We start from the raw sequence: 23,701 nt of genomic DNA, 5'->3' as shown, positions 1-23,701 counted from the left end.
CACTGGCTCTCTACCAGCTTTTGGAAAGGGTCTCAGCAGATGGCACAAACAAACTCTGTCTGGCTGCAAGGCAAATACAGAAAAATAAAAAAGATTGTCATCAGACAACATTCAAAAGGTTATACCCTCTTTGGCAGTTGGCGATGATGGCCTGGTATTTAGCTTTTCAGCATTCTCTGAGGCATCAGGCCTCATACGTCCCATGAAAGCACAACATAGTGGCAGATAGACTAAGCAGATCTCAGATGGGCCCTCATGAGTGGAAACCCAGGACCGACGTCTGCCTGGATTTGATCCAGATGTGGGGAACACTTTAGATAGTTACTCCATCACTTTAAATTTTAATTGATTTGTAACTAAGTGGTGTAAGTGATGTGAGTATAAATACTTAATTAGACCAAGCCATTAATGTCTGAAGAAGTTGCTCAAACATTGAGCGACGAAAAGCGCTTTACATTTACTTTGAATAAACGTTGTGTGGTTAGTCTTCAGTGACTCGTTGGATTTCCTTCTTCTTGTGACTTTAGATAGTTCTGTTTGCCTCCTTTCAAAACAGATAGCTAACAGATTCTGTTCAAGATATCTTTCCAGCCATACGTGGAGGACAGAAACATTCTTATTCTTGTGGATGGGAATGTTCCTTTCCACCAATACTCAAGCTACTTCTGAAGATTCAGAAAGAATTGACAAAGTGATTGTAGTGACCCCTTTTGGCCTAGACAAAGTTGGTTCTCCATTTTAATGGAATTGGCCTAGGGCAATTACTAAAAGCTTCCTCACACTCTGGATCTGCTCACACAGTGTCAGGGGTGACGGGTGCACCCCAGCTTAGAGCAATTGATACTGACAGCCTGGATGATTCTGTTTTAATACATTTTAGGCACTTGTTCCATGAGGATGTGCAGTGGGTATGGAAGGAGGCAAGAAAACCTACAAGTAGAAAATCTTATGTTTACAAGTGAATGAGGTTTTCTAGGTCATGCCTAACCCATATCAGTGGGTCTGCCATGGTGCTTACCTCTCTGTTTTTTAAATATTTGTGTGAACTATTCAATGATGGTGTATCCTATGCATCTATTAAAGGGCATCTTACAGCCATCTCAGATTGTCTGTCCATGGATACCCCTTGTTTGTCTCTTTTTTATGGTCAATTTATGAAAGAAGTGTTGCTCTTGAGAACCCCTCAAAAGAAAATTCCTTCTCCTTGGGATCTCAACTTTGTTCTTGAAAAATTGACCTTATCTCCTTTTGAACCAGTCTTTAGGGCTGTTTGTGGGTTCATCACTTGGAAAACTGGTTTTCTTATTGCTCTGACATCTACAAGGAGAGTCTGTGAGCTGCAAGCCCTCATTGTAGACCAACCTTATCAGATTTTCCACATTCCATAAGGTGAGGGTTGTTCTATGTACTAATCCATCCTTTATGACAAAAGGTATTTTTTCAATTTACCCTGAATCAGGACATGAATCTTCCAGTTTTCTCTTTGGAACCTAAGAAAAAATGGGTGGTGGTGAGGGGGATTCTACATACCTTGCATGTGCACACTCTCTTCATGTACTACCTCAGCAGAACTAAGCACTTTAGGAAAGCTGAACAACTGTTTAGTTCCTATTCTAAGGCTAAGTAAGGTCAACTTGTCTCTAAGCAAATGATTGCTTATTGGCTGTCTTCTACTATTGTCTTTTTGTTTTTACTCTCACCAAGGCAAATCTATTCCAGGCAAGGTTAAGGCACATTGCAGGAGAGTATTATCCTCTTCGATAGCATATTGGAAAGGATTGGACTCTAGAAGCATTCTAGAGGCAGCAACTTAGTCCTCTGTGTATACCTTTACAAAGCACTACAAATTGGATTCCTTCTAGGGTTTCAGATAGGCTTTGTGAGGGTCATTCTCCATGGGCCCCTGGATCCTGATCTCGGTAGGGTAAGTTTTGGGAAGATACCCATATGCCACTGAAGTAGTGTGAATGATGACCATAGTATAGTTGCATAAGTCCTACTTACCTGTAACAGCAGGTGTTCAAATTTCATTGCATCAGTAATAGCACCCACCCACCATTCCATTTATTTTGCATATAGCTCGATAGCATCCAACCTTGTTGTGTTGTTAATTGGCTTTGATTATGGTGCTTTTTGGCTAAGACTTGATTGGTTTCAGGCAATTCTTGCTTCCAGTCTTTCTTGATTCTTCCTACTTTGCACTAAAAGCCTGAACAATTGACTTTCCAGAGCTCAGAATCCTGGGCTCTAACTCACTGTGATGCGAGATTGGCTAAGTCCCAACCCCCATCTGGGAAATACTGACCATATCCATTTTTAGAAGTGTAAGTATGCCTATCAATCTTTGGGTAATTTAAGTCTCCTAACAAGAAGGTATTTGGTTCAATACTTAATTTTAATGCTCCTTGGGATACATTGATAAGGATCTGTATTTAACAATGAAGTAATAAGTAGAATTGTTAAGGATTATTTAGTTCTACAGAACTGGCATGATAGGCTTGTGGGTAATTTTTATGTGAGGTGATGGTGTTTCTGACAAATGTAGGTACCACCCCACATAGTTACCCAGGGTTCTGAAGGCATGATAATCCCTAAGCCCTGTTGACAAGTGACTACTGACATCACATCAAAACCACGTCTCAGTAACTGCACAAATATGAATGTGTTCAAATTGCACTAGGGCCTCAAATTCTGCAACCTTTCTCTTTAGAGTCATAGCATTGAGTAGTGCCACCATGATATTGTCCAAGTTTCAGATCGAGTTTGCTATGTAAGCATATCCAGTAGAAGCTGTATGTGTAATAAAGGTACTATGGGTGGAGCAAAGATTTTAGCTGGTATGAGGAAGACCTAGTATGAGAGGTGTAAGCCATCCCTTGGAAAACTTGAAGTGTTATCTATCATCTCATCCTAGACTGACCTAAATCAGATCCCCTTAGAATGACATTAACTATGTAGCCAGTTGTTAAACCTGTTACCTTGTCTTGGTATCCATGCATCATTTGTGCATAGGCATGATTCTAGTCAAGACCAGTGTCTTTTCAACATCTAGCACATGCGTATTAAGTTCTATCCTATCTCTCTGCATGAGAGGACCTCAGATTACTCCATTTCATGTGGGCCACCACTAGGTAATATTTATATTTGCCTAGCTTAAGAGGCCTTCCTTGTGTAGAAGCAGATAAAATAGCCTTATGGGCTTAGGTTTGTTTTCCTAGTGACTATTGGGTGAGATATGTGAATTTCCATTATTATGAATGGAATAAGATTTATTTATTGTATTTTATTTATATTATTTACTTACTTATATATGAAGGTATTTAACATTGTTAGATTTATACAGATCTATATATTTATGAAATTTTTTATAGTTTTATGAATACAATAGTATATGACAGGGTTAGCTATAATTTCATATTATGCTAATATGATTATAAGTTTAAACACACATGCATAGCTGCAGTATTATGAAATTTCTATACCATAATTCATCAACTAATATTATGAGATTCTTTATATTATAATTAAATATATTTCATGAGACCTTTGTACTATGGTTAAACATATTTTATGCATTTTTTGGGTTATTATTATTAATCATGATAAATGCTTAGTTGCACATATACGAAAGAATATACAATGGTATGATACTTCTATGAAGTTTTCTATACACTGTTATATGGAATATAACAATGAAAGCTCTGCATTTAAATCATTAGTATAATTAAGACTTAATTGTTTGATTTTGAATGTTTCAATTAATGGAAACGTTTATAATGTCAACACCTATCTTGATATGTAGATCTGATGAAGCGTACCTTGGAAATACGCAAAAGCGCTCATCTTTTATTTCAATAAACCTGTTTTTGATTTTATTTTGTCGTGTTCGTCCGCCTCCGTCTTTATATTTACATTATTTATAATTTGTTGACTTTCTAAGTCCCATTAGACTATTAGCCTTTTTTCAGGGAAGACTTAAGGTGGCATTTATACTACCAGGGGAATTCTGGCCAGGGCACTGAGGAACTTCCTCTACTCATCATTATTCCAAGTGACACAAATTTTGTAAGAGCATTCCTCTTTCCATTCCAGGCACAGAGGCAGCCTGGAGAAACAGGAAGGCAGATGGAGAGTGAGAGCAAGAGAGATAATGGCACAGTAAGAAAAATGGAGGGGAAAACAAATATTGAGATCAGGATTCTGTGGAGATGTTTCAAAGAACAGATGAGTAGGCAAATGATGGATGTATAATTACAACCCTCCAGTCAGGAGGGTTGTATGATGATTTACATAAAGAAATGGTGATGCAGAGTGAGCTAGAAAACAAAGGAGACATTTCCTGGGGGAACAGTATGGAGAAATTACAAAAGGAATATGCAGAGACAATCCTGAAGAATACTTGTAAGATGGAAAAGAAAACATATACAGAGAAAGTAAAAGAAAGCAAGAGGGTAGAAACAGAAAAGACACAAGAAAATGAAAAACCTAAGTATGTGGTAAGGTTTCAGAATAAAGAAGACAAAGAAATTGACAGGTATGAAGTGTAGGACAATTTTGGGGGTAAAAGCACATGAGGTAACATCATTTATTCTTATTAACAAACAGACATTTTGTAATATCATATCTGAGACTGTTTTTAAATGCAAAATTTTATTGGAGAATATGAAAAAGAAAGACTGTAACCTATGGACTCTTTATGTGATAGAAACATTTAAGAGGGCAACACAAAAGAAATTTCATGCACAATTTCTAACAGAGGTGGAAAGACAGACTTTGAAAGGACATTTGAAAACTTTATGTGAAGAAGTACTGGACATTGCTAAAGCTTATGATAAAAGGGGTTTATGGACTGGTGGATGGGATTGTAATATTGTGTTAAAAATAGAAAGAGAAAAAATATACATATACCAAGCATGATAAATGTGGAAGGGGATAGGGGTGTCATAAAATATTGAGGACAACCAAAAGATGTTTTGTAGAAAAGAAGGACATTTGGTAAGTAACTGTGATAAAAGAAGCTGTTATATTTGTGGGCAAATGGGACATGGAAAAATGTGAATTGAAATGTTATAAATGTAACAAAATGGGGCATTTATGGATGGATTGCAAAAATGAAAATAAGAGTAAAGAAAAAGAAGAAAATAAACAAAGAGTAGAAATTTTAGAAGTAGTAGAAATAGAAGAAAAATAGACAAGAAAAATAACAAAGAGGACATAGAAGAAGGTTCTGAAATAAGTGGTGAAGGAGACAAATTTGGAAGTAGTAAAAGAAAAAAAAGAATTCTGTTGGTAAAGGGATAAAATACAGAAAAAGAAAATTTAAAGTGATAAGTACAAAAGAAAAAAGAAAGGAAATGGATAAAAACTAATATATACGGCTAATGATTCGGGATTTGTATGATTAAGATGTTTGACTCAGAGACACAAGGTACAGTGTCTGATTCTTACCTTTAGGAGGAAATTTGGCTAGGCTTAGAATGGCCTATTAAGAAAGCTAGCCTAGTATGGATTCTAAGGAAAAGGGGAAATGAAAATTTCAGTGTGGTTTCTATAAATGTGAATAGTATTAAGAATACAGTGAAAAGAATCAGGATTTTGGAGTGGTGCGATACATGTGATGTATATGTCATTTTATTAGAAGACACAACATTTTTAACAAATTAAGAAAGATTAAAAACAGGAATTATGTGGATGAAAGATAATCTGAAATTTGGGAAATGAGAGATGTTCGGAAATAGCTATATTCTGTAGAAATACCGTAAAGATATTAAATGTAACTTAAGCAAAAATGGGAAGATTAACCATTGGAGATTTAAAATGGAAAGAACAGGTATATAGAATTATAACATTATATGCTTATACTAATTGTAAAGAAAGTGAAAGCTTATTTAATCAGATTTTAGAGCATATAGTGATAAATATAAAAATTATAATAACAGGAGATTCTAACTGTGAATTAAGTAGCTATCATAAAAAGAAATCAAAATGATATAAGAAAATGTTAGAAGTTACAAGATGTGGTAAACTAAAACTTTGGGACAAAAATTCATGGACTTGTAAAAGGAGTATATATATATATATATATATATATATATATATATATATATATATATATATATATATATATATGTGTGTGAAATATATTATTTTGTAGTATCAGAATGTTTAGTTATAGGAGAAGGGAGGTAATTGCAACAAGATTTTCTCAGCAACTTGCAATATGGCTTGAGATTAAGGAAAACAAGGAATATATAAAAACAGACAAATGAATAAAAAGGATAAATGAGAAAGCATGGAATGAAAAAGGAAATGGAATAGTAATACAGGTATGGAAAGATCATATTGCTATGAGAACATTTTATAAAAACTGGTCTGATGCTGGATTATATTTAAGGGAAAATATAAAAAAATATATTTTTTTTACAGTGGGAATATAATGAGAGAAAAGAAGAGAAAGAAAAATATTAAAGAACATATAACAATATATTGGAAGATTTAGAACATAATAATAGAAAGTACTTTGACAAAGAAAAAGAATTAAATGAAAGAAATCAAGGAAAAAATGCAAGAATTGCTATATAAGCAAATATTTATTTTACAAGAAAAAAGAGAAGTATCGAGTTACTTAAGCAAATTAATAAAGGAAGATGGTAGTATAACGAGAAATAAAAAATGTAAAAACAGAAATAGAAAGAAGTCAGGAAAAGGTTATAAAGAGTATATTACAGTATGCACTCTCTTGAGGCACTCCTAAAAATGGAGAACATCGATATCTGTGCAGTAACTGAGACCTGGTTCAAGGCTCCAGAGAGCACCCCTGCAATACCAGGCTACAACTCTTACCACACTTTTCGGCCACCAAACCAGGACCGAAACACTAAAGGTGGAGGAGTGTCAATATTCACCAAGGATATTCACACCACCAGTCTAGTTGGCCAACACAATGTGTCTGAAATTCTCCAAGTGCAACTAACACTAGGTAAGACTGCAATCCAAATTGTAGCTTGCTACAGATCCCCCACCATACCCCAAGGTTCTCACTACACCTTTCTAAACATACTGGAAAATATTAAGATAGAACCAAACACCCTAATACTGGGTGATTTTAACTACCCTGCCATTAACTGTGAAAACTACTCATGTCCCAACACCTTTATGAACGGTTCTTGGAATTCATAAATTCCAATGCCCTGGATCAACTAATCCATAGTCCCACCAGGGGCTCCAATATCCTAGACCTGGTCATTACCAACATGGGAAATCAATGCTCCATACCTATGGTCACCCTCTCATTAGTCAGGTCTGACCATAAGCTAATCACCCTTAACATCCACATCCCATCCCCACCCCCAGTAAAGAAACCACCATACAAAACTTCTCCAAAGCCAACTTCATGCTACTCAAGTCAGAAGTGACAAACTTCATGACACCCATGCAGACGGGAACTGAAAGTTCAACTGCTGAATCCTACACTAAGGCACTGTATGAGCACATCCACTCATGCATGAATTGTGCCATCCCAAATAGAACCAAAATGCTCTCATCCAAAAAAAGGAAGCCAATCTGGTGGTCCCCTGCCATAAACAAACTTTACAACAAAAGGAAGAAACTTTTGCAGAAAAGAGGAAAATCCCAGGATGCAAAAAACTCCCTTACTAGCCTCAGTAAGAAATTGAGATGCCTCATAAAATCCTCCAAAGCTAGTTACGAAAATAAAATTGTCAAAGATTTTAAAGACAACCACAAAGCATTCTATAACTATGTCAAGAATCTAAATGGCAATGCTAAGATCTGCTCTGAGCTAAAACAGAATGGCATTAAATATACTGATCCGAAGGATATTGCCAGTATCCTGGCAGATTGATTCAGTGCCAACTTCACCCCCCTCTCACCCCCTAAATGGCCCATCTCAATACCGGAAGATTGCCAAATTCCAGTAATAACGGCCACACAGGTACAAAACGCACTCTCTAAAGCCAAGAATACAGCATCCATGGGACCAGATGACATTCTGGGCTGTGTACTACATGAACTACAATATGAACTGGCACCTCACTTAAGTGTCATGTTTAATCATAGCCTCACCTCAGGTTTCGTGCCCACTGAGTGGCGCAGAGCTACAGTTATCCCAATCCACAAGGGGGGATCCACCTTGGATCCCGGAAACTACCGTCCCATCAGTCTGACAAGCCTTATCTGCAAGGCCATGGAGCGTATTATCATGGAACTTATAAACAAAGACATTGTCAACCTTCAAACACTGGACTCCACCCAGTTTGGGTTTCTGAAGGGCCGATCTTGTCTCCTGAACCTGATTGACTTCTTTGAATCAGTCTCCAGAGCCATGGACAAGGGTAAGGTGGTCCACACAGCCTATCTAGACCTTGCCAAGGCCTTTGACACCATCCCCCACTCTGGAATCATAGATAAACTTACTAAGTTGGGCATTAATCCCTATGTCACCCAATGGGTTGCTAAATGGCTTACTGATAGAATCCACACTGTAAAAGTAGCCGACTCCAAATCCAGCTCCAGACAAGTGACTAGTGGAGTACCTCAGGGTTCAGTCCTGGGGCCGCTCTTGTTTGGCATCTACTTCTCTGAAGTACAGGTCAACACTAAGGGACTCTGGCTAACAAAGTTTGCAGATGACTGCAAACTGGGAGCCATTATTGAATCCCCAAATCATGTGGATACTCTACAAAAGGGCCTTACAGAAACAGATGGTTGGTGCCAGAGCCATGGGCTCAAGCTCAATGCCAAGAAATGTATTGTTATCCCCTTTGGGAAAAAACATGTATCCATGAATTACCATATAGGTGGCAGTACACTAAACACAGAAAGTGTGATAAGAGACTTAGGGACACAGGTGGACAGTGGTCTCACCTTCGATAACCACATCGCCACAACAGTCAGGAAATCCTTCTATGTGGCACACCTCATCACGAAGGGCTTTTCATCCAGAAAAAAGGAAGTCATTGTCCCACTTTACTCATCCCTCATTAGACCCATTATATAATACAACGCCCCATTTGGTATGTACCTCTCAAGACATCTGCAACAACTGGAAAGGCCTCAGAAATACCTCACTAAAAGAATCACAGGCCTAAAGCAGATGCCCTACGCTGACCACCTTAAAAAACTCCAGCTATACTCTGTCGCATATCGTCTACTCAGAGGCGATCTCATCTTAACATACAAGGCCATGTCAAACCCAGAGCTGTTGGACATGCTACACCTAAAGAAATCCCAATCCCTCAGAGCTACACGCTCCAGGGATCTAAACTTTGTCATCACAATAAACAAAACATGCTGGAGGGATAGGTTCCTGACCCAGAGACTCCCCAGACTCTGGAATAGATTGCCCATACATGTCAAGCAGAGTGCCTCTTTGGACCTCTTCAAGAGGAACCTTGACGATTGGATGGGAGAAAGGAAATTCACCCCAGGGATCACGTCAGTCGCCCTGCTAGACAGTGGTCCAGGAAAGTAAATAATGTGGGAAGAAATAGCCAGGGAATTGTTATGGCTAGGCTTGTATAAGCCCTAGGGCTGATAGCCTAGTACCAACCTATGAACCTATGAACCTATGGACAAGAAATTTTTAAAGAAAAAAGAAGATAGTTCAAAAAACATAGAAAGTGAAAAAGTTAACAGAAAAAGAGAATAAAGACTTGGAAAAAGGAGATTTATTTAAGTGAGCTAGATAAAGTATTAGGACAATTAAATATAGATTCAACTGCAGTACCAGATGGACTAGGGTATAAAATGTATAAAAATTTATGGGATTGGAAAAACAAGATTTTAAAGATTCTGAATGAAGGGTTAAACGAAGGGCAGCACAGTGGTGAAGGGGATAGTGTTGGCACTTCACATCAAGAGATTCCCCATTCAGTTCTCAGCTGGAGTGCCTCCTGTGTAGGGTCTGCTGTGTTTGTATGGATTTCCTCCCCCATTCAAAAGACATTCAGCAGATAGATTGGACACTCTAGATTGCCCATAGGTGTGAGCATGTGGTATGGATGAACTACCGTAGCAGGGCTAGCCACCCAGTGGTGTAAACCTTAGCTATAGATGATTATCACTGCTGAAGGGACACCCCAACCCATTGTTCAAAAATAGGAAAAAGGGGTTGTGGATAGTTAAATGAAGGTTTTATATATAAATAGTTATGTAGTGGAATACTTAAATTCATATGGAGGAAGGAAGATAGAAGACAATTAAAAATGGAGATGGATAGTACTGTATAATAATGATTATAAGATCTTTATGAAAATAATACAAAAGAGATTTGAAAATATTATGGAAGACAGTATATATAGTATAAACGGGAAGGGCTGTCAAGAATTATTAATGATAGATAAATTATGGATGATATTATGAATAGAAAATAAGTGCAAATCATGGTAGGAGACCTTAATAAGCCATTATAAACAATTGGACATGTAATCTTATGGGTAATAATGAAAGAATATAATATAAGTGGGAAAGTTAGGAAATTATGTATTGTCAGTATATAGTAATACTAAAATAGAAATATTTGTAAATGTCTGATTAAACCAAGAGGTGCATATGAAGAGTGGTCAAAGTCAGAGATGTCCAATGAGCTTTATACATTTTGTATTAGCTATGAATGTGATAGTATGTGAAATAAATTACAAAAAGGAGATGAGGTATATAACACCTGAGGATTTAAGAATTTCAGTTCTGTTATCATATGCAGATGACATAATAATTGCAAAAAACAGTTTGGATAAAAAGTACTAATTTGCACAAGTGACTGTTTAGGTGTGATAGGAAAGGCTTTAAATAAAGAAAAATGTAAAAATGCAGGTGATGTAGTAATGATATAAGGGTATATATTTTATAGTGAATGAAATTTCTGTTTTTTTAAATTTTGGAATAAAGATATGAGTAGAATTCAATGGGGAAAAATAACAATAGAGGAAATAAAACAAGTCTGCCTTTTCTGGAGAATGTATGAATTATCATTCAGAACAAATGGCTTATTTGATAAATGCAGTACTGATGAGAAATAGTATACCTAGTAAGTGTATTTATGTTGCCAACAATATTTGAAAAGGAATTATTGCAGACATTTTTTTTTTCATTTATATGGGGCTTTTGATTAAACCCAGTAAGAAGAGTTTTGTACATAAATAAAAAAGAAGGAAGCTTAGGGTTAATTCACCCAGTGGTATGTGCTTCTTCATTAAATTTGTATGAAGTGTTAAAGTTGATAAATGAAAAAAAAATGAGAGATTAGTACATTAGTAGTAGAAGTTTATAAATATAAGTATGCTAAATTTCATTGTAAGTAATGTTTTTCATTTTTTCCTGGTTAGGGGTCGCCACAGCTGAACTCGGGTCCGCTAATGATTGGCAGTGGATTTTTATGTTGCCGAGTTGCCAGCCCGATGCCCAACCTTCAAAGAAGGCACACCCATTCACGCTCGCACTTACTTGCATGTCTTTAATGTTACTCAACTGTGGGGAGGACATACAGACTCCACACACGAGGCACTCTAGCCGAGAATCGAAAGGGAGAACCTCTTGCTGTGAGGCAACAACACTAACCACTGCACCACCGCGGCCTGTGCTTTTCATTGTATGGTGAAAAAAAAGGAGTAAAAGAGAAAAATAATGTATAAATTGAAGAAATAAAATGTTACCAAGAAAAATATTTTTGTGGAAAATAAAAACTGATGATATAGAAAAAGATAGAAAAGTATGGTATGAGAATGTAAAGATAAGGCATTTATATGTAAAACCATGGGAAAATCTATCAGATGAAAAAATAAGAAGCAAATGATGTCATCAGAAAGTAGACTGTCAAGATTTTTTTATGAAGACTGGTAATAGATACATCACCAGTAAAAAGACATATGCCATATAAAAAGGAAAGTGAAAGACATGTTTGCATTGTAAAGAAGAAGATGAAACTATGGAACATGGGCTTTTGAAATGTAAAAGCATAAAAAAGCAGTGGGGAAACCAATATAACTCCAATAAACTGCTTGAAATACTGGTGTGTATAAAACAGGGTTATTCAGTAATCCACATAAAAATCAGCATATTTGCTCACTTGGCTTTGCAATTAAAATTGATAATAAAGCAGTCATTTTATTCAATTTCTTAGCTATTAGTATCCCACACAGTCATTCCAGGGAAATAGGTCATTTTTTGCCCCAGGCTGTAATTTTCAACCAGGCCCTGACTCCAGCTCTGTAGGTCCAGTGATTGTTCAAAGTATACTCCACAAGTTAAGTCTGGTTGAACTATCATATTGCACACCTCTAGGGTGTTATAGGTAAGATCAAGCTTTTCCTTCTAACTCTGCACACAAGGAACAGACTTCCTGTCTTAATTCTGTAGGCTATCAAACCTCTTTTATGTAGTGCCTTGTTAGCTGGCTAACACAATTTTCCTGACTAAAACCCTGAGAACTTCTCACTCCCAAGGCACATTTAAAGGCACATGCACCTTTTCCATGCACTTCACATTTCCTTCTGACTCTTAAGATATATATATATATATATATATATATATATATATATATATATATATATATATATACATAAATATTATATGTTTATGTTATATGTTAGGTAGAGAGAGAAAAAGACAGAGAGAGCTGTATCTTTATTTGCAGTTTCTTGTTTTCCAGTATTCCTTTCCCAGAAGTATACCCATTGTCCTCATATTACTTGATATGTCTGACTTCTGCTGCTGGCAGTAGAGTTAAGGTAATAGGATACAAAACCTTGATTTGGAGTGAACAGTTAACTTTTGTGGTATATCATGGTTAAAATTAACATTTTTACTTTAGATATTCACCAGAATTTATAAAGTCATTTACTGCACAGCAGCTTTTAGAACAATCCAGATTTTATATTCCAAGTAAAAAATATAGACACTGCTCACAAGCCACACCCACTCTCATTACCTCTACAACCAAACTTCACAGCACAGCACATGCTTTCTCCTCTCAGGCACCTCCTCTTTGGCAAACTCTATGCATTAACACTAAGAAAATTAACACTTAGTCCAGATTCAAAATGCAACACAAAAAGCAGTTTTTCATCCAAGCCAAATGTTCCTGCTTCAGTGCAAGACATATCACCTAACCTATCTCCTTCCTGAGTCTCTTTTCCTCACAAGATTTGCTGAACATTGACCCACTTTAGAAACTAATGTATATATTACAGCAATAACCCATGCCTGGGTGTGGGTAATGCTGGATTTACCCACGGTTGGTGTGGTTTGGTCACGAGGGCAAAGCCCAAGTGGCCAAACAAAGCCAACCGTGGGTAAATCCATCATTACGAACACCCAGAAGTGGGTTATTGCTATTATACAATGACATTATTTAAGAAAAAAAAAATTACTTTTCTTAAATAATGGCATTGTATAATGCCTCCTTGCTGCCCTTCCACAGCTGTCTGGTATTCTACGGCAGTTCTGATGTACTGCGCATGCCTACGCAGTACATCAGAGCTGTGGGCAAAAGCAACAGAGAAAGCAAGATCTCCATTGCTTTTTAAAAAGTGTTTCGCTATGTTAAATGAGTTTAACATAGCGAGACAGCTTTAAAAAAGCAACAGAGAATATCTGTTGCTTTTTTAAAGCTGTCTCGCTATGTTAAACCCATTTAAAACATAGCGAGACAGTTTTGAAAAAAGCAACGGAGAAAGCAAGATCTCCGTTGCTTTTTAAAAATTGTTTTGCTATGTTAAACTCGTTTAACATAGCGAGACAGTGTGAAGCAATGGAGATCTTGCGTTCTCCGTTGCTGTAAAAAAAAAAGAGTTATAGTAATGGACCGGACCTTTTTCCATTACTATAACTCTGATTTACAACGTGCATGCTGACCAATCAGCATGCACGTTTTTGAATATTTAATGGGGGGGTCGTTGTATAATGTCCATTACACTCTACTTGATTGTACATTTCACTGTGTTTATTCACTAGAACATACATACACAATTTTTTCTCTGTAATTAGTCTGAACTATTCTGTTATTATTTACATTTCTGTATTTGTTATTTGGGAAATGTTATGTATTTCATCTGGGCTGAAATTGGTCAAGATTGATCAGTGCATTACCCAGTAAACATATTTTTTATTTATTTTACATTTGTTAACCAGGTTAGTCTGACTGAGCTTTTGGCTCATTTTCAGCAGAGACCCAGGGTGAAAAGCTCCTCAGAGAATAGAATTTAACAAAATTCACTTACAATCAGCAAAAAATTACTATCAGGTTACAATAGCAAATGAATTGATTAATAGCAACATGATTGATTTTTAGGTATAGACAGCATATATGCAAATGTTGGATGGAGAGAGGCTCTGCAGTGCAATAAAATTTAACAAAAATCAGTTATAGTCAGCAAACATTTAAAAAACAGGTTAAAATGGTGTATTAAATTAATAATACCTATGTGAGTGTTGAGGTTTAGAGAGGTTATATACAGAAGTAGGATGGAAGATATAGGTAAGTAAAGAGGTGATGTCCATAAAGACAGAACAGGTTGAAGTAAATGTTTTTATGGGAGCAGTCTGATGTAATATAGATGTGATAGACAGGGAGGAATGTAGGAGAGGGAGGGAATAAGAAAGAGTGGATAGAAGGAAGGAAGTGGAGGGAGAACAAAGTTAGAAATAAACTTGGGGTAAGGAGGAGTATTAGATGTATGGGTAGTAGTTTCAGGGAGGATGACTACAATGGTGGGACCGTTTTTTTAGTTATGTATTTTCGGGTGGCTAATTTGAATTGCTTGCTATGGTCATGGGACTTTATTTCTAGGGGCAGTTGGTTCCAGGATGTGGCTGGGTTGTAGTTATAGAGTAGACATCCTATTTTAGTTTTCGGTTTATAAATCTGTAACAGTCCTTGATCTGAGCTATTAAGTGACCTAGCTGGGGAGTATTTAGATATGATAGTAGAGAGGCTGGGGCAGAAAGTGGGCAAATACAGGATGGAGTGGATAATTTGTAGTTGATAAAGTAGGAGCAGGTGAGGGAACTTGAGCCAGTCCGGATGCTTAAGTGATAAGCAGTGGTGAGACTTGTAGGATTGGTTGGCTGCGAATCTGGCCACCTTATTATAGGTAGTTTCAAGTCTTGAAATGAGTGTAGTGTTAAGCTTAGTGAATATGTGACAGCAGTATAGAAGTGTGGGAAGTAAAAAAGCATGGGAGAGAATAATTCTGGCTGTGATGGTTAAGTATTTCTTATTGCGGTAAAGGTGTCCAAGTTTCTGGTGCGTTTTTTTTATACTGTTTGTGACATGTAGATCAAACTTAAGTTGATCATCTATAGTGATGCCTAGCAATTTAGTGCTAGGTTCAGCTGTGATGATGGTGTTATTGCTTGATAAAATGTTAAATATAGTTTTGAGATTGGTGAAGTTTTTGAGGAGGAAGAGTAGGAGCTTAGTTTTCTTAGGATTTAGAATTAATTTGTTATCACTAAGCCATGCCTCAATGGTAGCAGATACATACATACATACTATAGGCATCCTGGGCTGTTCTAGCTAAAATTATGACAGCATATACAGTTCTAGGGCATCTGTACAGCATCCTTTAAACTGTATTCTTAGTTTTGAATATTGGTTCAGAGTCTAAAAGCTGAATTCAGTACATCTTCTTTCATACTGGCAAACCCATCCTTACCCCATGGCCACACACCCCTTACTTAAATAACTTTTAATCAACATTAGATGTGCTATATCTTAAGGAAAGGACTAATTCCTCCTATAGTGACCACTGCTCAGTTGGTATACGTTTTGACCAAATGCACTTTTTTAGACAAGTGGCAGTCACATGAAATCTTCTACCATCATTTTGCTCAGGACTATCAAATATGTGTTTCTCATGAACCTTAAGTGGCACATTGATTAATTTATTCATTAATTTATCCATTTTGTGATTACCTACTAAATCCAATTCAGGACTACAAGGAAACTGGAGTTTGTCTTAGCACTATATGGTAGAGAATCTAATTCTGGATAAGATGTGTGCCCGTTGCTGGATGTATAAACATGTACCCTACATGTACTTAACCTACATGTACTTAACCTACATAAACATGCACTCTACTAAATGATAGAGCAAAATCCCAAAAAGGGAAGGCATCACTGATCAGTATTAGCAAAAAACTACGGGCACTCATAAAATTGTCTAAGGCCAGCTTCGAGAGAAAAATTGCACAGGACACTAAGGATAATCACAAGGCTTTCTTTAGTTATGTTAGGAACCTGGGTGGTAATTCCCAGATATGCTCAGAATTAGTCCAAAATGACAAAAAATACACTGAACCCACAGACATTGCCAACATCCTAGCTGACAGGTTCAGTGCAAACTTCTCCCCCCCCCACCAAAAGGGCAAATATCTATCCCAGCAGAGTGCTGCCCCCCTGACATCTCAGATGCTCAGGTAAGAGCCGCCTCTCCAAAGCAAAAACACAGCATCAATGGGACCAGACGGTGTCCCGGCTGCGCCCTACATGAACTCCAAGAAGAGCTAAACCCAAACATAAAACTACTGTTCAATCTCAGCCTTACTACAGGATATGTGCCCAAAGAGTGGCGTACAGCAACAGTGATCCCTCTCCATAAAGGTGGTGCCTCAACGGATCCTGGAAACTATCGCCCCATAAGCCTGACTAGCTGCAAAGGTATGGAAAGGATCATCATGGACCTCATAAATAAAGATATTGGGGACCTACAGACACTGGATCCTACCCAGTTCGGCTTTGTTAAGGGCAGATCCTGCCTCTTAAACCTAGTTGATTTCTTTGAAACAGTCACCAAGGCCATTGACGAGGGGAAGGTGGTCCACACAGCCTACCTGGACCTCGCAAAAGCCTTCGATACAATACCCCACTCGGGCATTATAGATAAGCTCACCAGCTTAAATATAAACCCCTATGTCACTAGATGGATTGCAAACTGGCTCAAGGACAGAACCCACATGGTTAGAATTGCTGGAGCCATGTCAGACTCCAAACCAGTTACAAGTGGTGTCCCACAAGGCTCAGTCCTGGGACCTCTCTTGTTCGGTATATATTTCTCGGAGGTACAGGCCAACACAGAAGGACTGTGGCTGACCAAGTTCGCAGATGACTGCAAACTGGGCGCCATAATCGACTCTCCAGCCGACACAAGCATCCTCCAAAAGGGCCTCATAGAAACAGACAACTGGTGCCAGAGCCATGGCCTCAAGCTAAATGCCAAAAGTGTATAGTCATCCCCTTTGGCAAAAACAAAGTGCCCACAAATTACCACATAGATGGTAATCCATTAAGTACAGAAGAAGTAATTAGAGACCTGGGGACCCAAGTTGATAGCAATCTCTCATTTGACAACCACGTGGCCAAAGTGGTTAGAAAAACATTTTATATAGCCCACCTAATCATGAAGGGATTCATATCTAGATCAGGGGAGGTCATCGTGCCTCTTTACTCATCCCTCATCAGACCCATAATTGAGTACAATGCCCCTTTTGGGATGTACCTTACCAGACACCTGCAGCAACTGGAAAGACCCCAAAAGTACCTCACCAAGAGGATCAAAGGGCTCAAACAGATGCCATATGCTGCCCGGTTAAAGAAACTCCAGCTCTACTCAGTGGCATACCGCCTGTTCAGAGGCGATCTGTGCCTGACATATAAAGCCATGTCTAACCCGGAATTAATGGACATGCTGCACCTCAGAACATCCAAATCCCATCGAGCTACGCGCTTGGGAGACTTGAACCTCAGCACTGAAATAAATAGGACATGCTGGAGGGACAGATTCATAACCCAGAGGCTCCCTTCACTCTGGAATAAAATCCCAGTCCAGGTTAGGCAGAGTCCCTCATTGACTCTCTTCAAGAGGAATCTTGATGAGTGGATGGGAGATCTTAGGTTTATCCCGGGTATCACTTCTGTGTCACTGTTAGACAGAGGCACAGTATACTAACCTCGAAAAAGGGCATAGCAAAATAAATTTAAAATGGGTGGTGAAAGCCAAACACATTCTGGCTAGGCTTATAAATGCCCTAGGGCAGATAGCCTAGTATGAACCTATGAACCCTATCCTTAGAATGCATGTCTAGAGGCAATTTACAGGATTTCCAGTTCACCTAAAGCATTTGTTTGGGATGTGGGAGGAACAGGACCACCCAACAAAAGTCCAGATGGACATGGTAGTCATATACACTCTACATAGAGCACACTCCATAGGAAGTTACTAGGCTTTTGGCCCTGAGGCTCTTACAAGCCTAGCCAAGAATTTACCCCAGTTTCTGGCAAGTCAGGACTTGATGTCCCTGTCCAGCAGAGACACAGGTGGAATCCTAAGGGTGTATTTTCTGTTCCCCATCCAGTTATCCAGGTTGCGCTTAAAAAGGGATAATGAGGTACTATGCTTGATGTGGAGAGGGAGTCTATTCCACAGAAGGGGGAGTCTCTGGGACACAAATCTGCCCTGCCAACAAGCATTATTGATGTCACAGACCAGGTTGAGGTTGCACCTACAGGTTACTCGAGTGGAGCTTGACTTGTGGATATGCAGCAGTCCCATCAAGGCGAGGTCTGAGATTGCTTTGTATGCCAAACAGAGGTCACCTCTGAGGAGACTGTATGAGATTGAGTAGAGGGACAGAGCTTTTAGACTATCTGTGTAGGGTAGATGTTTGAGGCCATGGATTCTCCTGGTGAGGACCCTCTGTGGTCTCTCCAGCTGCTGCATGTGCTTTGTGAGGTACATGCCGAAAGGAGCATTGTACACAATAATGGGTCTTTTAAGGGAAGAATACAAGGATGTTATGACCACCCTGTCCCTGGATGAGGTACCCTTCCAAATGAGGTAGGCCATGTAGAAAGCCTTCCATACAACGGAGGCAATAAGGTGGTCAAAAGTCAGGTTGCTATCAACCTAGGTGCCCATGTTCTTCATGGCAGATTGCATGCTTAGGACCTTGTTATCAATGTCATCATTTGTGGGGATGTCACTTTCCCCAAAGTGGATGATGATGCATTTTTTTGCATTCAGTTTGAGGCCATGTTTCTGGCACCAGTGATTTGTTTGGGTGAGATGCTCTTTCAGGATGTCCACATCACTAGGGTAATTGATGACAGTGCCCAGCTTGCAGTCATCTGCAAACTTGGTCAGCCATAGCCCACTGGTTTTGACCTTCACCTCAGAAAAGTATATCCCAAACAACAGAGGCCCCAAGACCGATCCCTGGGGTATGCCACTCATCATGGGTCTACTGTTTGAGGTGGCTTCCCCTATTTTGACTAGGTGGGTTCTATCAGTGAACCAGTTTGCTACCCATCTGGCAACATATGGACTGATGCCTAGTTGAGAGAGTTTATCTATTATACCCAAGTGGGGAATAGTGTTGAAGGCTTTGGCCAGGTCAAGGTAGTTTGGTGTGCACTGGCTTCCCCTTGTCCATGACTCTGGTGACAGCCTCAAAGAAGTCAACCAAATTTAACAAGCATGACCTCCTCTTGACAAAACAAGACTGTGTGGGATTGAGTGTTTGGGAGCTGCCACATGAGGTCCATGATCATCCATTCCATGGCCTTGCAGATCAGGCTAGTTATGCTGGTGGGTCTATAATTTCCTGGATCGGTGGATGCTCAGCCTTTGTGCAAAGGGATGACAGTGGCTATCCTCCACTCAGCTGAGATGAAGCCAGTACTCAGGCTTTGGTTGCATAGGGTGTCTAATGGTGCTGCAAGTTCCTGCCTGAGTTCATGTAGGATGCAGCCTGGCATGTTATCAGGTCCCATGGAGGCTGTATTTTTTGTCTTTGACAGGGCAGAGATGACTTACTCCCTAGAGATAATTTGAGGAGGGCAGGTGCCGGAGATGTCCTGATTTGCTAATGGTGGAACAGAGGGTGAAGTCTTCACTGAACTTGTCTGCCAGCAGGTTGGCTATATCTACACCATTTGTGTATTTGGTGTCTTTGACCACTAATTCTGAGCAGAGCTGAGTGCTTCCTTTGAGACTGCAGACATATGAGAAGAGGGGCTTATAGGTTCATATGTTCATAGGTAGGTACTAGGCTATCTGCCCGAAGGCATTTATAAGCCTAGCCAGAAGGTGTTGGCTTTCACTGCCCCTTAAATTAGTTCCCTGTGCCTCTGTCCAGCAGAGCCACTGAAGTGATCCCTGGAGTAAACTTTCTGTTTCCCATCTACTCTTCAAGGTTTCTCTTGAAGAGTGTTAGCGAGGAGCTCTGCCTAATGTAGATTGGAATCTTGTTCCAAAGCATGGGAAGTCTCTGGGACAGAAATCTATCCCTCCAGCACGTCCTATTTATTGTTGTGGTGAGGTTTAGATCCCTAGAGTGTGTGGCTCGAGGGGATAAGGTTTTCTTTATTTCTTTAGTGGAGCATGTCCATCAATTCTGGGTTGGACATGGCCTTGTATGTCAGGCAGAGATCACCTTTGAGTAGGCGGTATGCAACCGAGTATAGGTGGAGTTTCTTCAGTCGAGCTGCATAGGGCATCTGTTTGAGGCCAGTGATCCTCTTGGTGAGGTACTTCTGTGGTCTTTCCAGCTGTTGCAGGTGTCTTGTAAGGTACATCCCAAATGGGGCATTGTACTCTATGATGGGTCTGATGAGTGATGAGTAGAGGGGCACAATGACCTCTTTTGATCTGGACGCAAACCCTTTTGTGATTAGGTGGGCCACATAAAAGGATTTTCTAACCACTTTGGCAATGCGATTATCAAAGGAGAGATTACTATCTACTTGGGTCCACAGATCCCTTATTATGTTTTTCCTTTTTAGGGGACTACCACCTATGTGGTAGTTTGTGGGTACTTTGTTTTTTCCAAAGGGGATGACTATACACTTTTTGGCATTTAGCTTGAGGCCATGATTTTGACACCAGGTATCCATCTTAGTGAGACCCTTTTGGGGGATGTCTGTGTCAGCCAGAGAGTCAATTATAGCCCCTAGTTTGCAGTCGTCTGTGAACTTGGTCAGCCATAGTCCTCCTGTGCTTGCTTGTACCTCTGAGAAGTATGCCAAACAGGAGGGGTCCTAGGACTGAGCCCTGGGGAATGCCACTTGTAACCGGTTTAGAGTCAGACCTAGCTCTCGCAACTCTCCATGTGGGTTCTGTCAGTGAGCCAATTGGCAACCCATCTTGTAACAAAGGGGTTTATGTTCAGGCTGGTGAGCTTGTCTATAATACCAGAATGGGAAATGGTGTCGAAGGCCTTTGCAAGGTCTAAGTAGGCTGTGTTTACCACGTTTCCCTTGTCTATAGCCTTGGCAACTGTCTCAAAGAAGTCCACCAGATTTAGGAGGTATTATCTGTCCTTAACAAAGGCGAACTGGGTAGGGTCCAGTGTTTGGAGGTTCCCAATGTCTCTGTTAATGAGTTCCATGATGATGGACTCCATAGCCTTGCAGACCAAGCTAGCCAGGCTTATAGAGCGATAGTTCCTGGGGTCTGTTGTGGCTCCACCTTTGTGGAGTGGAATAACCGTTGCTGTGCACCACTATATGGTTACATAGCCTGTGGACAGGCTGAGTTTGAACAGTGTGTTTAGGTGAGGGGTTAGTTCATCTTTGAGCTCATATAAGACGCAGCCTGGGACACCGTCCGGTCCCATTGATGCTGTGTTTTTGGCTTTGGAGAGGGCTGTTTTAACCTGAGTGTCTGTGATTTCAGGGGCTCTACATTCTTCTGGTATGATTATGGGCCCTTTTGGGGGTGAAAGGGGGGTGATGTTTGCACTGAACCTGTCTGCCAGGATGTTGGCAATATCAGTTAGTTCAGTGTATTTTGTGTCATTCTGTACTAACTCCGAGCAGATCTGGGCATTGCCACTTAGATTCTTGACATAGCTAAAGAATGCCTTGTGGTTATCTTTGGAGTCCTTGGCAATTTTTCTTTCGAAGCTCGCCTTGGATGATTTTATGAGGGATCATAGTTTCTTGCTGATACTGATCAAAGATGTCTTCCCTTCTTGGGATTTTACTCTTTTCTGTACTAGTTTACTCCTTCTATTGTATAGCTTGTTTATGGCAGGGGTCCACCAGACTGGTTTCCTTTTCTTGGAGGAGTGAGTCTTAGTGTTGCTTGGGATAGCATGATCCATGCATTCTTGTAGGTGCCCGTATAATGCATTAGTAAAGGATTTTCCAGCTTGGACAGCATTATCCTTTAGCATGGGGGCTTTGAAACTTTCCACCTTGGTCTTATGATTGTCTTTAGTAGATGCAGCCAGTTTGGACTCAAAGTTTGACCCGCCTGGAAATGTGTATGTCTTTAAGATATATATTGAAACTCCACCTCCTTTTGCTTTGCTGCCCACTGTTTGAGGTCTGAATGTATGATAGGATGAGTAGTCTGGTATGGCTGTGGTGATCTCTGCAGCTTTGAAGCAAGTTTCTGTGACTGCACAAATGTCAGCATTTTCCAATGTTAAAGAATGCTTTCAATGAGTGCAGTTTCATGTTTAGATTACTAGCATTTAGCAGCATGACCTTTAATTTTTGTTTTGATGAAATGTTCATGTTGGTAGTTTTGACCTCATGGCATTGCCTAAAAAAGACACTATGGGGGAGGCAAGAGCCTTTGCCAGAATCCTAAAGCCCAAGGGAGACAGATGCAGGCCATCTCTGGCAAAGCATTGCAGTCTGTCAATCATGTCTTCCCAGACTGTCAGGTACTGGATCCCCTTGGAATGACACCAGAAACTAATCCAACTGTTGAAGTCAATTATTTTCTGTTTGTATTCTGGGTGATGGTAGAATGCTGCTTAAGGCTAGGGACATACCTGCCTGGGACACATATTCAGAGCACTCAATCATATCTCTCTTCATATAGCCCAGGGAGGTACATCTCAAGTCATTCACGCCAACATGGACTATGATAGAGTCAGTACTTGTTGTTGAGAGACTTGAGTGCATGTGTGATACGGTGGATTCTGGCACCTGACAAATAACTAACTGTGACGTTCTCCTTATCCACCCCGGTGAGGGCCACATCTATATGTCTCACAGTGGAGTCTCCTATGACTAATATGCTGGGTTTATGGTTAGGCCTTAGTGGCTGTGAGACACAGGTGTGTGGACTATGCGTGGTGTATGGTGTTGTGGACTGTGGAGTTTGCTTCTGTTTTTGCCTCGGCAGCCTCTTTTGTTTGGGTATATTTTTGTTGAGAACCTCCACGTATGTGGGTGTGTGTTGTGTAGGTGTGGGTGGTGTTTCAGGTGTGGTGTTTGTGTTGACAGCCTTCTCAGTTGCCAGACATACTGACTTGTGAGGGAGAGAGCATAGACTCTAGGCTCTTAATGTAATTGCATCTCTCACAAATTGTGTTCCTAGGTGGTAGTAGTAGACGGTTGTCTGTGTACATCGCAATTGTTACACTGTATCAGGCAGGAAAAACCATAGGAAAATGTCCATCCATATTTGTCAGAATCTTAGGGAGAGAGACCAGAGAGAGCCAAGGGGGTAAAGGGTGGAAGGTCTAAGATAAGTGCTAATATACAAACAAGCCCATACTAGCTCAAACACTGGGTTTAAATATCAGAAAAAAATAGAAGATTCTAGTAACACAGAAATCTAGCCAATCCTGCTAGCCCCTGTTCTCTTTACCAATCAGCTTGTGCCAGACAAGGTCCAGGGAGCCCTGCTACTTTCACTAGCAGAGAAGATAGGCCCAACCAACA

General features: G+C 39.7%; 1 protein-coding gene across 1 annotated transcript in view; it reads left to right on the top strand.

Moving 5' to 3' along the window:
* The window catches only part of SLC4A8 (solute carrier family 4 member 8), a 1,419,216-nt gene that overhangs the window by 825,414 nt on the left and 570,101 nt on the right, over positions 1 to 23,701 (top strand). The gene's annotated exons all lie outside the window — the stretch shown is intronic.

This window comes from Protopterus annectens, chromosome 9.part0 (assembly GCF_019279795.1).
Source record: "Protopterus annectens isolate FY-2018-M chromosome 9.part0, PAN1.0, whole genome shotgun sequence".
Classification (NCBI taxonomy): Eukaryota; Metazoa; Chordata; order Ceratodontiformes; family Protopteridae; genus Protopterus; species Protopterus annectens.
This window is presented reverse-complemented; position numbering and strand designations above follow the sequence as displayed.